We start from the raw sequence: 16,469 nt of genomic DNA, 5'->3' as shown, positions 1-16,469 counted from the left end.
TTAAGGATATTATCCCTTAATTAAGGAGATAAGGTTGAGTTGTATTTGAGTTGTAATTAAGGGATGTTTCTCATCTGTCGTAAAATATTTCCTTTCCAACAGTTCTCATGGTTAAAGAGTTTAAGTTAACATTTAGTTCACTAATGCCATTACTCAATTCTACTTCAGTTTAACCTATGATCATTTCAGATCACCCCTCTTATAGTAGCATCTGGGGTACAGATTGGGGAAGAGTAGACTTCATCTTCCTCCTCCTCTTTTAACTATAAAGGTAAGTAATGCTCTATAGATGGTTGGGCAGGAGGGTACAAGACCAATTGTTTGGAAAAATGCCCATTTTGAATGGTTATATTCCTAGCCCTGTTGATCCAAGATCTTTTGCTTATAGATGTATTAAAGAATCACATGTAGAAATTGTAGCTCAACCATAGAAATTTAATGTGCATGAGAGAAGAAGAAGAAACACATAAAGCATGAGAAGAAAAAAGGAAGCTTGATAACGGAGTTCGTCCAACTTGGACTACGTCTCCGGGCCCTGCTCAATCAATGGGGAGGCCTTCATTCATTAAATGGCATGAAAAAAGAAGAATACAATCATTAGTTACAAAAAAGGAGTCTTATACCTCCATTCTGGAAAATGGCCAAAAAATGTAGAACTTAGATGGAGAAATGGATAGCATCATTGCATTCGTGGCATTGAGAAGGGCTGAAACCATATAAAATTTGTCAAATCTTGACAAAATGAACTTTCACCCCTCTTGCAAGCTCCTGCCTTGAACCACGTGCACTGTCCTCTCCCCCTTGCACTTTTCTATGTTCATCATGTTTTATAACATTTTTTTGTTACAGGGACGCTTAAAGTGGGGAGCCTGTTTGTTTATAATAGAAACCGTTTGAACGAAAGGATCGACAGGCGCGATGAATATGACCGTTCGACATTTCTTTGCAACAAAACCCCGAAAATAGCCTTTTTCTGTTCAAAACAATAAGACATGGAAACACTAAAAAATCCGATCACAAAGCTTTAAAGCCGGAACTCAAATCATATGAAATCTACCCTATTCTCCTGTCGGGTCCGTGCTTATCGCAAGTTGCAACGGCCCTTGTAGCGGGGATCACCGATCACCGATTGCTAATCGCCAATATCTCCAATTAAATCTAGACCATTGATCTGCTCCTTAATCGGACGGTCAATATCGCATCGCATGTCGCTATCGCATTGACCCTTTGTATCGGGGATCACCGATCTCCTGACCGTAAATTTATTTTTTGATCTGATGGCTAAGATTGCACGTTGTGGATCGCTATCGCATATCGCATTCGCTGCGGCCTGAGGTTCTTCCCTTATACCTTGGCATACGCCGACGCCAATCGGTGACACTGATATCACCGATATCGCATGTCACCTGGTCTGGGTCCCACTGATCGGGGGTTCCTTCCACCTGGCCTTAAGTCTGCCCTTTGAACCCTTTCAATTGAAATTTTCCTTTATAAGGCTTTAAGCCTATTTTTAGAAGAAATTCCTCCTTTTTCAAAGAAACATAGACAACTTCTTTTTGCGATAAATTCATCATCTGAAGTCCATTTTAGCCCATTCAAGTTGCAATAGATTCATAATGAAAAGATCTACGCAATGGGACTATTTCCAGGAGCATCCTTATACTTTCATTTTCCTCTATTTCCTGTAAGTCAACCCAGAACCTTGACTACTTCTATCTCCTTCATTCGGACTCGGGTTGGAGTGTCGTTCACACCATTGGAATCAGGGTGACGAGCACTTCGATCTGATGTCAAGATAATTTCCTTTCTGCCACTTTGAATTTTGAGCTTTTCCCATGCCACTGTGTCTGAAGATCCACCTGGATCACGTGTAGCTTATGTAAGCATCAATAGTGGCTAACCATGGCCTTCCAAGGATGAGAGGATAACCATTGAACTTGGTCTTAGGTTGGAGAACTAAGAAGTCAACAGGGTATTCCTAGGAATCAATGGAGACCATCACATCCTCAACAACTCCCTCAGGAGCTACTATGGACCTGTCTGCAAGATGCAAGACTGTTGTGGTCTTTCTTAATGATCCTTGGAGATTCAGTTTAAGCATAGTCTCCTTAGTCATCACATTGATGGAAGCCCCAAGATCGATCAAGGTATGGGGGACAATGATACCATCGATGTGCACATCTACCACAGGACTTCCAGGATCTAGATACTTTGGGCAAATCACCCACCCCAATGTTAAGTTAGACAGTTGTCCAATGAAATTAATGGTAGGGGTGTCTTTCTTTCACCTCCCAGGATGTTTGAAACATTTCTCATTGATTAACTTGTTGTAGATGGGGACATCCTTGATAGCTTGGAGGAGCAGGATTTTAACACATAGGTTTTAAATTCACCTAGAAGTTCAGTCTCTTCTGGGGTATGCTGGATAGGATGGATTAATCTCTCAGAAAATGAGATGGATTTTCTTGAGGGAAACTCTCCTCCTTTTCCTCTTCAAGCTCCTGAGGTGGAGATGGAGGTTGATTATCTAGAAGCACTCTTCTAGACCTAAGGTTGATTTCTTGAATTTTCAAAGCATGGGCAGGGTAAGATTTGTATAAATTCTCACTATAGATTAACTTGATAATGCAATATACTAAAGCAAAATACTTTAATCTACTTCTACTATCAAACTTGTGGAAGCTTAATAGATTTGAGCAATATCAAGCAGAACAAATATAACAGAGAAGAAGAATCAATACATATGAAACACAAAAGAATACTCTCGGGAAAGCCTCAGCTAAAAACCTTGCTATCTGTATTATCATACAAGGTGGAAATACATCAAGATTACACAAAGCTTTAGCTCGAACAGCTAACCAGCTCTCAGTACAATCCTCCTAGATGCTCACAGGCTAACAAGGATTGTCACAAACCTTCTCTTCAGCCCTCCAAGCCTCCTATTTCCTTGCTCAATTTCTCTTGGGCGATCCTAGTGTTACTAAGTGTAACACTGATCACTCACACTGATCTTACACTCTGTAAAATTGTGCAGTCCTCAAGGAGCCTTATTCCTTATGCATGGATGAGTTTCCTTTATATGAAAATTCCTCCAACTAATAGTACACTGTCCCTATATTTAATCTCAACTGGGTCTTTGTCTGAACTGACATGCATGAGTTATTTATGAGATAATCTTCAGTTATCTGGAGTACACTAGTTGCATGCATGCATGCATTAACTGATTTAACCCATAATTAGTTCCTCAAACTGTTTGGAACTAATTTAACTAGACTTAACTCAGTAAACTGAGCTAAATAATTACAACTCAACCTTATCTCCTTAATTAAGGGATAATATCCTTAATTTAAGGGATAACTGTTGCATGACTTCACAAAGACTTCTAGCTTGAATTTCTCCAACTAATTAATCCATAATGAATTAATTAATTATTTATCAAGCAGCTGGTGAGACTAAATTCGATTTTTAATTCTTAATTTTAATTCAAGGACAAACTAAAATTGGAATATACTGAATGCTATTTTTAGCATTTCTTGTTGCTATTCTCAACACTCCCTCTCAAAAAGAAAGGAATTCAACTCGATCCCAATCCTGAACCTTTAGAATGTTCTGCATGCAACACTTCTCACTAGTGTTGTTGCTCCAACAATTCCAGGAAAAAAAAAAAAAATCCATCCCGAATAAGAATGATGCCTCTATCATCAAAGTCTCTAATTGCTATTGTCTCTGGCGACTAAAAACTTTGTGCTTTTGATGACTTGGCCTTTCTGCACTGTTGTCAATCCTTCTTCGTGCTCTTTAGTATCTGACTGCTCTAGGCTCTATCACTTTGATCTCTGACTGCATCAATCCCACTAATTCCTCCCACTACTATGTATTTCGGGCTCCCGTAGCAAGGTATGATTCATGAGATAAAACCTCTCAATGAACCCTGCCCAATTTCAGCCTTCTTAGGACTATCACTTCACATCGCCCCACCTCACACCTAGAGGTATGGTTGCATGTGATCCCTCTGTTGACTTCTCCAATTGTGGCTCCTCCATAGTTTTCTAAGACTTCTTCTAGGACTACATGTTGAGAGGTAATTTACTCTCCCTCTCAACCACCAAGTCTCTAACATTTGCCTTGCTCCTCAAGGCTTTGCATGCATCTTGAACCTCAAGAGCATATAGGTTCTTGACTCATGAACCGATCTGCTTCACTTGTCCCGTGATGATGTGTCTAAGGAAAACCTTTCCCTTACTGAAGACAACATCATAGCCTTTGTCCTCCAACATCACGATCGATACCAAGTTCTTCTTCAGTCCAGGCACATACTTCACATCTATCAAGGTGATGAGAGCTCCATGCTCCCTTTGAAAAGAAACCATGCCCACTCCTGAAACACTATACCTTTCATCATCACCCATCTCTATGTGCATCTTGAGGTCTTTCTCCTCCAAGGTACTGAATGAACTTTTATCGCTAGTCATGTGGAATGAGGCTCCACTGTCAAGAAACCAACCACATCCCATCATCGATGACACCATGCATGTGATGAGGGTAAAGTCCATGTCGAACTGAGAGGCTAATGCCTCACCTTCCGATCCTTCCAAGGATCCCTTCTTGGACTTCTTCGATGGGAAATTAGTCGCATAATGACCCATCTCATGAAAATTAAAACATCTCAATTTAGACTTGTCAACCTTCTTCCCTCCATGAGAAGAATTCGATTTGGAATGAGAATCCTTCTCCTTCCCTTTCATTGCCTTACCTAATAAGGCCAGATTTTCTTCATCATCCTTGGATGAAGAACCATCTTGTGTGCTTCTCCTGATCTCCTCCTACATGTGATCCAACCACAGTCGTTCCCAATCCGACAGTTTCTCCCTTCCATTCACAGAGTCCTAGTAGCTATTCTAGCTCTTTGGAAGGCCGAGGAGAGGGAGTCTCAGCATATCTTCATCAGCAGTAGTTATTCCTACACTTCCAAGCTCATCTCTACAAGTGGTGAGCTCGTTTAGATATGTGGAAATAGTATCGCCGTTCTCCATCTTGATTCTCTGAAGCTTATCCTTGAGTGCCAGTTTCCTCTAGTCACTACTATTTTGGTAGAGGTTCTTCTATGTCTTCCACATTGAATATGGAGTATCCTTCCAATGGAGACTCAAGACAATATGGTCTCGAACTCCCTCAAGGATGATCCGTCTCGCCCTCGCCACACATTTCGTCCACTCATCCAACTGTTGTGCATTAGTTGAAGCTGGCTTTGGGATTTCTCGATCAATGAAATCCTTCAAGCCATTGTCTTCTAATACAACCTCCATGCGATCTTTCCATGCTATCTAATTCAAGCTGCCATCCAAGGAATACTCAAGTCTCAAGCCATAGAACGCCATTGACCAACCTGAAGTATGAGATGAATTCAATTTGTACCTGCTTCAAACTTCAAATTTCCCTTCTCAGTATATTGTTCATAGCTTTGATCACCTTTGCTCCGATACCATGTAGAAATTTCTTTACAGATCAACTAGCTTTGATACCATGTAGAAATTTCTGACTGTAGATTAACCTGGCAATGCAATATACTAAAGAAAAATACTTTAATCTACTTCTACTATCAAACTTGCAGAAGCTTAATAGATTTGAGCAAGATCAAGAAAAACACATATAACAGAGAAGAAGAATCAATACACATGAAACACAAAATAATACTCTGGGGAAAGCCTCAGCTAAAAACCACGCTATCTGTATTATCATACAAGGTGGGAATACATCAAGATTACACAAAGATTTAGCTCTCACAGCTAACCAACTCTCAGTACAATCCTCCTGGATGCTCATAGGCTAACAAGGCTTCTCACAAACCTTCTCTTCAGCCCTCCACACCTCCTATTTCCTTCTGCGGTTTCTCCTGGGTGATTCTACTATTACCAAGTGTAACACTGATCACTCACATTGATCTTACACCCTGTAAAACTACACAATCCTCAAGGAACCTTATTCCTTCTGCATGGGTGAGTTTCCTTTATAGGAAAATTCCTCCAACTGATAGTACATTGTCCCTGTCTTTAATCTCAACTAGGTCTTTGTCTGAACTGACATGCATGAGTTATTTATGAGATAATCTTCAGTTATCTGGAGTACACTAGTTGCATGCATGCATGCATTAACTGACTGAACCCACAATTAGTTCCTCACACTATTTGGAACTAATTTAACTAGACTTAACTCAGTAAACTGAGCTAAATAATTACAACTCAAATACAACTCAATCTTATCTCCTTAATTAAGGGATAATCTCCTTAATTTAAGGGATAACTGTTGCATGACTTCACAAAGACTTCTAGCTTGAATTTCTCCAACTAATTAATCCATAATGAATTAATCAATTATTTTTCAAGCAGCTGGTGAGACTAAATTCGAATTTTAATTCAAGGACAAAATAAAATTGGAATATATTGAATGCTATTTTTAGCATTTCTTGTTGCTATTCTCAACAAGATTCTTCCCTGCTGTAGACCTGTTGTGCGTGTCTTTTGTTTAGGTTTGGATTTGGTTGAGGAGGCATCTGAGGTTTCTTAGGCGGAGCAGGGTGCAGGAGTTGTGGTTGAGATGGAGGTGGAGGCAGTAAGGTTGGAGATTGGCTGTATGGGGGCCTCCACCCCTCAAATGGTGCATTCCATTGAGGTTGTGGAGGAACATATGGCTGAAATGGTTGGTTGGTAGGTTGGGAATGGTATTGAGGTGCCAAAGACCAAGGAGAAGGTGTGGACCATGAAGGATGAGCAGGAGGGCACCAAGAGGGAATGGTTGCATTTTGGTTAGGGTTGTAATATGAATAGGATTCTCGTTGCATGCCTTGATGGTATGGTCAAGGTCCTTGAGGGCTCCTTTGGTTGATATAACATAGTTGTTCAATCACCCCTTGAGTTCCTTAATACACAACTTTCAATTCAGGCAAATGAGAGCACTTGTCTGTGGAGTGGTTCTCCTCACAGACTGAGCAGATTTCTATATGATTCAATGGAAATTAGTTCCTAGGGTGCCTTCTGGTGCATCTAGGGCAGAAGGAAGCTAAGACTCTTTCTGCTTCCTCCTCCTTCCTCTTGATCTACATGGTGTCCATTTGTAGAGCAAGGGTATGCAACTTTTCACTCTTGAAGTCTTCCAACATGTTCCCAATTTCACTTTTTATGGATGTGTTTGAGGAGGATGAATTGGCCAAAGCTTGATTAGCCCTACCCTTCTTTCTAGCTTCCCTAGAATGATTTTTGAAAACGATCTTGATATCATTATAGGGTAACTGATAGATGTCCCCTCCTGACAACAGGTTCATGGTTTCTAGTAGATCTTCCCTAATCCCTCTAAGAAGGACTAGCTTAAGTGATCCAGGATCAAGGGTGCACCTGGCCCTTTTGTAGCTGAGTTGGAACCTTTCCTCATAATATTCCAAAGATTCATCATGTGCTAAGGTCATTCTAAAATTTTCCTCTTTGGTATCTTTGGACCTTCAATAGTCCCTATACTTATTGTTGAAGGATTGTTGCATCTGAGCCCATGTGGTGATGTTGTCCCTTGGTAAACCCATGAACCATTGCAAGGTTGCATCCTTGAGGGTGGATGGAAACAATTTAAACTTCTGGTCATCAGAGGTGTAATCATAAGTTTTGCATATGACAATAAACTCGAACAAAAAGGTATCTAGGTCCTCTAGGTCAGGCCATGGAAGTGAGGAATGGAAGAGGGGCTTATGTGTTGCATCCTAGCATCTCCATTAGTTTCTCTGATGGGAAAATCACCCTCAGCTCTATTCTCAGCTCCTTCTCAATCTCCAATCACATTTCTATTTCTAGCCATGGTGTAGGTCGGTGGAATAGTCTCTTCTTCTTCCCAAGTCTCTTTAAAGATCTCTGGTTGTTCACCTAATGGGTCCTCTAGTTCACAGCCACCGAAGAAGAGGGAAGGTTGGTTTTTCAATGCGATACGAGTATTTGGAAAAAGTTTCCCTAAGTTCTCTCTACTCCTACGAGGCATGAAAGGAGTTTGTTTTTTTCATGGTTTTTCTTTCTAGAATTACTTGCAGAATGGAAAGAAAGCAAAGAATTGCAACTTTTTGTTGAATGGAACTACTTGCAAAATTGGAAAGAAAGCAAAGATTGCAACTATTTGTTTAATGGAACTATTTGTAGAATTAGAAAGAAAGAAAGAAAGCATAAATCACATCTACTTAGACAACTCCCTGACAATAGCGCCAAAAAGTGATGAGCACTAGTATTGTGGCAAGAATGCTCAACTCCTGAGGCTACCAACCTTACTTCATCAACCCGGGGTTCGTAAAAACTTGGAGGTGACAGCATTGTATACACAGTAGATGCAATGGTTTAATCTTGTCACTTTTCAACCGGGTGATGGACCACTAGGGTTTTTAAAACCAACCTTCTATTAACTAGAAGGAGTCTCACTACCAACTGAAAAAGGGAAAATTATCCTTAATGCAAAAAGGGAATTCTTTCTACTCTAGGAAATGAAAGTGATGAGTTGGAAGGTGCTATAAAGTGACATGAAATCATCTGCACATTTTTCTTGCAAAAGAAACCTAACTTAACCTTATTTATAACATTTAATGACCTGGACTAACTGAGCATGGAATTTGATCTAAGAACTATTATGACTGTTGCATGCATGTGCTAACTTAGAAATTGCAGAAAAAGCCTTTTTGATGTTTAGTTTTATGAATGCAAATGCTAATTTCCAACTTGTTCTTTGGTAGGGGAGACATGTATGGAGGAAAAGGTCTGGACTAGTTTCAAGGGTATGGAAGCCAAGTGGAGGCCTAACCTAAGCTCAGATGACAATTTCTTCTCAATTCGAGCTTAAAACATGCTGCTACATGGTTTCATGTAGTACTACAAGATGTCCTAGTTCTACTACAGGATGCCCTGTTTTACTACAGGATGCCCTGTTTTACTACAGGAAACAGGTCGGAAGCCTATAAGGAGGCAGGAAAGGTAGAAAGAAGTGTGGGAAAGGTGTCTGATGGGGAAATAAGGCATAGAGGAGGTGCACGCTTCCCAAGGCTGAGTCAAATGCTCCAATATGTTTGGATTTGCTCATTAGAACTGACCACTTTGCTTACAAAATAAGAATTCAGATTAGGTTTTGGTGGACCTTGGCAGCATAGGTGGAGAAGACTTGGATGAGGTGAATGAGATGTGGTCTTCCTACAGATTAGAAGCTCCTGCAACAACATACACTCTTTTCTTCATTTATGCACAAATTCATTTATACATGGAAAAACATGAGTTGAATGGAGGAAAAAAGTGTTATTAATAGCTAATAGCTAAGTTTATGAATGGAAGTGCTTCTAAACCATAGAAAACTCAAGAGATCAAAATGACAATTGCAGATACTTCTAAGAAATTCAGAGACAGTGAAATATTCAACAAGAAACCCTAAGTTATGCAGTAATCAAACAAGAAATCTGTTTTTTTGGGTTGTGTGAATGGAACCCTCAATTCATGATCCCATAAGGGTGATGAGGTGAAAGCCACTATCACAAGATTTTATGAAGTGTTTATTGTCACCATGATACCAATCATCTATCTATCCTCAAATGGAAGAAAACTAATTAATCATCCAAATACTTGCAGATTAACAAAACCAAAATCACTTCAGCAGCTAACTATGAGTGTAATCTAAGCATACATGTACAAAAAGAGGAACCTCTCTTGCTAGGGCTGGGCCCTAAGCCAAGAGCTTCAGCTCTTTGAGTCAACTCAGTGATGGATCAAGGGAATGATTCACATTTTCATTAAAATCTCAAAAATACATAAGTTATCAGTCACAATGTCTTAACTCGAAAATGCCTCTTGGCCACAACAAAAAAATTCTAATCCTAGTTAGGCTCTAGGCCTTCTTATTTATACAAATGAAGCTACCAACAACTTCCTTAAATATAGGGAGGCTTGGCTCCCAATTCGAGATCAACTGGTCTTCAATTATCAGTGGCTTGGCTAGTTGTAACTCTGAGCTGATGAGATTTGGTGGAGGAATATACAGGTGAGTGAGGAGTTAAGGAGGAGGATTCAATCTCCTAAAATCCCTCTTGCTTGTCTACTTCGAGTTCCTACACTTTAATTAGCCAAAATTGCTCCAAATCCCGCAATTAATACACATTAGACCACAAGACATAACATCTCATCTTTACCCTTCTCACTAAGCAAAATATAACAAAACATGTAAAGAAATGTGATAAAATTTGATTTTAATAAGATGGAGAGTGGCATTAAGGTCCATATAATTTACCCATTGGTTAGCCTCATCACTCTGTCACATTGGATTTAAATTGATTTGGCACATGTTGGAATGTTGTCAATATCTATGTGCCTTTTATTTGATCTTTCATTTCCAGAATACTCACATTGAAGTTTTTCTTGTAAAGCTTATTTGGTTAGTCTCCACTCTTTGGGTTTCCTGACCATTTCCCCCACCATTATTGGTAGAGACTTAAACTTCACTACCTCGATTAGGGAGGTTTAGGGGAAAAATCCAAGAGCGGATTCTATGGAAGACTACTTTCATCATTGTTTTGACTACATGCACTTTGTAGATATGCTTCCTGTTAAACTATCCCAAATGTGGAGAAACTTGCAGATTGGTGACAATGTAGTCTCAAAAGGACTGAATCGCTTCTTTGTTTTAGAAAGTATTATATAGAACCATCTGATCACTAAATCCTAGGTTGAGCATAGTGGTATCTTTGACCATGATCCTATTATCCTTCGTTTCAAATTGGAAGATGTCAAGCCTATAGCCCCTTTTTAAATTCAATGCCTCCTAGCTCCAGGAAAAACACTATGTGAAACTGGTTGAGGATTCTAAGAGGGATGCTATTTCTCTCCCTTGCATGGTGCAATTCTCAAACCATTTAAAAATTTGAAACAAAAGATGAAGTCATGGAGTAGAATTTTTAAGGAAAAATAAGAGAAGAGATTAATTGAGGTTGAGAAAAATTGTTGAAATTTTTATTTGAATGTATCAAGGATTTTATCTTAGGGATCCCTTGCCTCTCTCCACTCCCTAGAAGCTACAAAAAAGAAAATTCTAGCTTATATAAGTTAAAGATAGTAGTGTTGTACAACCTACTGTAGCAATGCTTGAAAGGAGTGTTGGAGATAATTACTCTTGCATTTTTAAAATTCAGTGTTCTCTTGCACCACCTCACTATTGTACACTGTCTTAGCTTGTTCAACTTTGAAGGGGTGCCACCCCCATAACTCTTTCATTGTCTTAGCTTGTTCAACTTCAAAGGGGTGCCACTGCCATAACTCTTTCGAAATGAAGGGGCACTTACTCACTTCAATTTTTGTACAAATCTAAATGATCAAAAATAGAAAAAGAATGCACAATCAGTGTTGTAACATAGTTGTAGGTACACATTTTTTCTTGTCATTGCTTTAACTGTTCTTGGAATTTGATGTTTCACTGTTCTATAAATTCATGTCATAGAGATTTTGTTAGCAATTGTCGTTGCGTGTTGTACTTTGACTTTCATAAGCGATCACTCCCCAATGCCACAAGGGATCTTATTTGTTTTCCTAGTTTTATTTATCTTAAGTGATTGATAACGAGATTATATAAATTAAATAGCTAACGTCAACTTGGTTTATACAAAAGAAGAAATGGTTCATAGATATAGCAATGATTTCTGACAGCTCACATGGTAAAGCGGTCACTTAGCACGTGAGAAGGATTGATACCCGGCATCTCCACTGCACATATTTCACCCATGGTTGTCGATTGGCTAGTGGGACTTCTAATTTCATTAATCATATTTTGAAGGTTGAAATTATTCAATCAGGATAAATTAAATTTAAATAAGAGGCGTCTATGGATCTAATTATTTCATTAATTTCAATTTTATTAAAGATGTATTTTTATTAAAAAATAAAAATAAGGGAAAGATATAATTTTATTAAAGATATAAACATAAGAGACCGCTTGTGGACTTAATTATTCTATCATTTTTATCAAAGATTGTTGGAGTCACGATTGGCGTTATAGAGGCAAAAGAAGGATGTAGATTTCTGTAGGTGATTCAGATAGAGATCTGGAATTAGTGTAGAAAGATCTAGAATCTTGAAGATCTAGAAACTGATCAGGGTGTAGAAGAATCTATAATCCTGCATGTTATTCATAAATTTGGCTTCACACTTAACAAAAATTTCCGAAATAAAACTGTAATATGTGATCATGTGTGATCTGTCTAAAATTTCTGATAGTGACTCTATCCTTTATACTATAAAACCGTAATACTACAAATTTGAAAAATCATAATCATAATTTTCAAGGAATTCGCTCAATCATCCTTAACCAAATTCAGGTGCATCCTAATATAAATTCGCATATGATAATAAATGGTAGAACACAGTAATCGTAAATCTCGAAATACTATCTATGACCTTAACTAATTACAGAGCTAGTGATTCATGTGAACGGCACACCTTATCACAGAGATCAAACCAATTATAGACCTAAATATCATATTCACAAGTACGTTGCAAATCGAAAATTTACTGGATGTGGTATTTATCTGCCCGCCAAATTCCTGACGGTGGATTTCCGTTGAGTATTGTAGTAAAATCCGCTCACATCATGAAGCCCTGCATCAGATTGCACCGCCGATCAAATCTCCGAGCAATAGACCTCCGAGTGCGCCGCTAATTAAGCCTGTCGCCAAACCTATCCCAGGATTATTATTTTTTCTAGGCGGCTGCTGCACCGAAGGAACAACGGGTGGATAACCATGGTAAGGTGGGTAGCCCTGGTAGGGAAGGTAACCCGGGTAGCATGGCGGAGGGTAACCCTGGTAGTAAGGGGGAGGCGGAGGAGGAGGATACCCTGCCTGGGGTGGATACGGTGGTGGAGGGCACTGGTTATTTGCTGGCGGATAGGAGGACGAGCTGGCCGGTGGGTAGCCTGTATACGCAGTCACTGCCTGGGCCTTTGCCGTCGCATATAACCCAGCTGGATATGCGGTCACTGGCTCGTTGGCCACCCCATATGACCCTGTGACTACTTGCAGTGGCTGTTGCTGCGGCTTGAAATCGACCTTTTCGGCGAATCTGACAGAGAGGTTAAGAACTCCCTTGGCTTTTCCCGACGGTTTTCGGACCTGGTAGCTCACGAACTGCTTGGTGGCGCTGGCGCCCTTGTTGCTGCCGGCGGGCTTCAGCAATTCGTTCAATGGGATTCTAACGCGGCCGATCTCTTGGTCTCCGAAGGTGGTGTCCGTGTAGATTGCAATCTCAAGAAACAGGCGGGCTTGCTGTAGGGCGGCCTCGTTGAGGACAAATGTCATAACTTGGTTCCAGGTGGGATTGGTGCCATTCTCTTTGTCCATGGCCGTGCACTGCCTATTTTTTAGTCCATGCGACTGCGTAGGCCTTTGTTTTGAAGAAGACGGTCGCATTTTCCAGATCCCGGGCGGAGATGAGGGTTATTTCCATGTTGCGTGTCTCCATGGCACCACGATGAATTCAGCACAGACGAAGAAACCGAATGAAACGATGAAGTAGGAGTGAACAGTAGAGACGGGCCATTTATTGGGTAGAAACGAGGCCGCGGTGATGTTTAAGTTCAGCATAATATTTTTATTAATAGGAAGTTTTGAAGTAGCGTCTGATATCTACTTTTTATACGTAAACGCCGTGTTTTTGTTTGTTCGTTGATTTTATAAACTTGTTACGCGAAAGAGTTGTCATTCTAGAAACGTCATCTCTATTTTGGGTTTAACGGCATCTCTGTTTGGGTTACTACAAACCGACAGATATTTACCACACCCTAACTGTAACCGACTCATTGCGCGCAATCTTATAATTTACGATAGATATTGATTCGGTGCAGCATCGAATGGGAAATTCTTGGGAGTGACCGTTGGTCACATAAAATCTGCGGCTACTGTGCATTGATCTCAAAGGCATACATGGTTATGAACCAGGTGAGACTGGTGTCGAAGTTGTGACGACCAGGTCCAGCAAGGCCTTCGAAAGCAAAACTCAAACGCCACACCGAACTTAATTATGATCCAGGGTGGGCGGAATGTTGTAAATTTATGGTTTCAAATACATCGTATAATAATTTTATTATAATCTGAACTTGATTATGTGTTAAAACAAAAAATTATAAGTTTAAGAGCTTGCTTTTTAGGAGGTTAGGAGATAGGTTAACTGCAAAAGACATTTAGACATGTAGGAATGAAACTCTGGCTAGACATTTGTAGGAGTGAAACTCTGCCTTTTTACTGAGAGTATCAGTCATTTTAATGGGCATGATTTTTTGTAATGTCAATGTTGAGTTAGTTTGCACTCACTTCATTAAACATTAATATTATTCAATGATAACTGTTTCATGATAGCAGTGAGTAATGATATGAGTAACTGATAACTATTCTTTATATTTGTTTGATAACTAAATTATTATAGATTTTCTCACTATATTTAAAAATAAAAAAATAAAAAATCTAAATCTAAACTATCTATACAATTTTATATCTATGATTTTTCTTTTATTTAAGATTTAGTTTGTAAAATTGAGTAAAATTTGGCTCAATCCAATGTGCATCTTTATTTATCATAGGGCATTTTATTCAATTATTTCTTTTTGGTTTACAAAATTTAAAATTATCTTTATCTATAACTTTAAATTTATTTTTATTTGAGAATTATTGAGCTGAAAAGCACTCTACATCCCACTATGAGGGACATGATTTATGGCTAATTGCGTCTTACAACTCAATATGAAACACTTTTACATGGAGTAAATAATAAAATAATACTTACATTAACAAATTAAAAAATAATAACAAAAAAAATCAATATCAACCATAAAACTTTTAATTTAGTTTTTAGTATGCCAGAGATATGTTTAATTGAAATATGGCATGTAAAAATAATATTATTCATATCGTATGATGCTTGATTCATTTTATGTTTAGACATGAGACAAAAATATGTTAAGAATAAAAATATTAAATATGTGTTATACATATATATATATATTATGAACAAGATTTGTAATTCCTTCCATGTTATATATCTATATATATATATATATGTTTTTACATGTTTTTTAATTGTGTAATTTATAATTTATAAATTAAAATGTTCCTAATTGTGTAATTATAGTTTAATTTTAAGCATGAGTTATCAATTTTGTTCTCTTTTGTTGTACTTTTGTGACCTCAAACATATATTTCTAATATAAATATTTTCTATTCTAGATAATATTAAAGTTCATTTTTAGATAATATAAAAGTTCATTTTTAATCTTAAAAGTGAGCACTCTAGTAAGAATGCTTATTTATAACTATATTATTTTAAGATATCAATCTAAATATACTCAGGAGAAGGAAAATCATATCTATGTTATATATGTGTACTAAAAGGCCTACTACAACCATGGTCAAAGTTTTTCAATATAGTAAAATATCCTCCCTTATTTTCACTATGTAACATATCTCCATAAATATAAATGCTTAAAACATGGTGTACAATATCTATAATAATAAGGATTCAAGGTGACAATACTTCTCAAATAGGAAAATGAGAAGAATATCCTAATTAAAAATGAGAAAATAGGGAATTTGGAAATAACATTAAGGATTTATTTTAGAAAGGTTCACAAGAACACTTCATGATTTCCATAAAATAAGTCAGATCTTCCCTAAAATGATTGAGATGAAAGAATTAAAGAGAAGGAATGTATAATTAGATGTTAGATACTTATTGGTTTATTAATCATTTTACATGTTTTTCCTCAATCTTTGTATCAAAATCAATATAAATCATGTAGTAATAAATCTTTGAGGACTTTAACAATAAAAAAAATTGTGTATTAATATGTAAGATTAAATTCTTGACATGAGAGGTAAACTCATGTTTACTATATTTAAATTTCAGCTCTTACAACATTATGTAAACTAAAAGGAGGTCCTATGTGCATGTGTAAAATGTTGATTACATTTTTTTATGGACCATATATAATAGAAACAAATGGGCTTACATGGATGCATTAGAGGTTTTAATTTTTTTCTTCATGGATAATGGAATAGTTTTGACTCTTCTTGTCGATGGTAACTATTGTTAGAAAGTGTAGCAAGAAAGGCTAAATTTGATTTGAGCCTTAGTCAAATTTAGTAATTCAACTTAGTCAACTTTAGTAATTCGATTTCCCACATTAGCAGGATGACTTGGATGTTAGTTAACTTGTGTGACATGGAATTTTCTACTAGTTAGCTTAGTAAATTCGAGTCATAGGCTTGGAGTAGAGTTGTGCATGTAGTGATTGCTAAATTTTAGTAATCTAGTTCAGTTATTGTTAGTTGAACACAATTATATGAGCTCTAGTCATTAGTTTAGTTAGTTGAAGGTCAGTTGAGTAGTTATTACTCTCATTAAATCACTGATCTCTCAGTTAGACTAGCCAAT

General features: G+C 37.8%; 1 pseudogene; it reads right to left on the bottom strand.

Annotated features, from left to right (window-relative positions):
* Positions 1-12,649: 12,649 nt before the first annotated feature.
* Positions 12,650-13,505, bottom strand: LOC149199929 (protein SRC2-like; annotated as a pseudogene).
* Between the last annotated feature and the right edge of the window lie 2,964 nt (positions 13,506-16,469).

This window comes from Pinus tabuliformis, chromosome 2_1, assembly GCF_031772625.1.
Source record: "Pinus tabuliformis cultivar Carrire ecotype Pingquan chromosome 2_1, CPIR1, whole genome shotgun sequence".
Lineage (NCBI taxonomy): Eukaryota > Viridiplantae > Streptophyta > Pinopsida > Pinales > Pinaceae > Pinus > Pinus tabuliformis.
Note: the sequence above shows the minus strand (reverse complement) of the source record. Positions and strands in the feature narration are given on the sequence as shown.